We start from the raw sequence: 1,202 nt of genomic DNA, 5'->3' as shown, positions 1-1,202 counted from the left end.
TCAAACTCAATCAAAGTTTATTTATATAGCCAGTTTTACAACAGCCATCATCACAAAGCAGCTTTACACATCACATGTCTGTCCTAGCACCAACAGAGCAAGTCGAGGTGAGAGAGGAAACACTCCCTGAAGCTGAAGAAAAACCTCAACAGGAACCAAGACTCAGAAAGGGGAGCCCATCCTCCTCTGGTTGAGCCCGGACAGCTTAATGTGAAGAGAAATAATCCAAAATAATCCAAGGAAATAACAGAAAAACACAACAGAAGAACAGGAAAAGAGCTGAGGGATTATACTGACATATGTGTGAAACGATTAGGGTACACAGAGTAAGAGAGAGTCTGGGAGTGGAAGTAGAGACGGTGCATGGCAGAGTCGATGAACCACAGTCTTGGGCCGATAGGAAGATAGCCAGTCTGGATTTGGTGGTTAACGGTGTGTCAGTGTCCCAGGACGAGTGCAGGGCCACCCCAGGGAAGGTGGAGGTCTTCTGTTATCAGGCGTGTACCCCAGCACGCCTTCAGTCCCGAAACACGCTAGTTCTGGCCTCCGACGACCCTCGTCAAACCTGCAACAGAGAGAGATACCTGACCAGTTTGCCTGCTCACGCTGGACTCAACACAGGAGAGTGAAGCCAATGCACTGACATGACATTGTGTGATTACTTTGTTTGGGTCTGGTTGCGACTGGTTGCAGCCTGGGATCACATTTGATCTTTGATCATCACATACTCTAGCCTGCTACTGGATAACAACATCTTACCGTCCTGTAATGTTGCTTTCTAACCTATGCTCCAACAAACATGTTGGATTCTGAAAATTAAATAAATATAAAAACGTGATTTCTTTCTTTTCGGCTCTGAGAATGGCCGAAGTCAGCGGGGTTTGTACCTTGTTGCTTTGCTTGGCAGTACCGAGCGATCCAATTACTCCAGCCTACTGACACGGGGCATTTCCCCCCCAGGACAATCCACACTATTTCCTCCTGCTAGACTCCGCCTCCTCATCACCCCCACCCCTCCAACACCACCACCACCACCACCTCGCCCCACACACCAGCTCCTAGTTCAAGTGCTCATTAGAACAGACCCTGCACACACGGTGAAACTTATCACTCTTACCACTGTGGAGCACGTCGCACCAGATACTTTCTGCGCTCTTTTTAAACGCATTTTCTAAAATGATTCGCGTGTCTCCTCCAGTGAT

General features: G+C 48.1%; 1 long non-coding RNA gene across 1 annotated transcript in view; it reads right to left on the bottom strand.

The window, feature by feature from the left end:
- LOC143508324 (uncharacterized) overlaps nucleotides 1-1,202 on the bottom strand; it is a 7,942-nt gene continuing 6,740 nt past the window's right edge. Inside the window, exon 2 of the long non-coding RNA XR_013129319.1 lies at nucleotides 1-565. This is a non-coding gene — a long non-coding RNA (uncharacterized LOC143508324). The remainder of the gene's footprint in view (nucleotides 566-1,202) is intronic.

Source organism: Brachyhypopomus gauderio, chromosome 2, assembly GCF_052324685.1.
Source record: "Brachyhypopomus gauderio isolate BG-103 chromosome 2, BGAUD_0.2, whole genome shotgun sequence".
Taxonomy (NCBI): Eukaryota; Metazoa; Chordata; class Actinopteri; order Gymnotiformes; family Hypopomidae; genus Brachyhypopomus; species Brachyhypopomus gauderio.
Note: the sequence above shows the minus strand (reverse complement) of the source record. Positions and strands in the feature narration are given on the sequence as shown.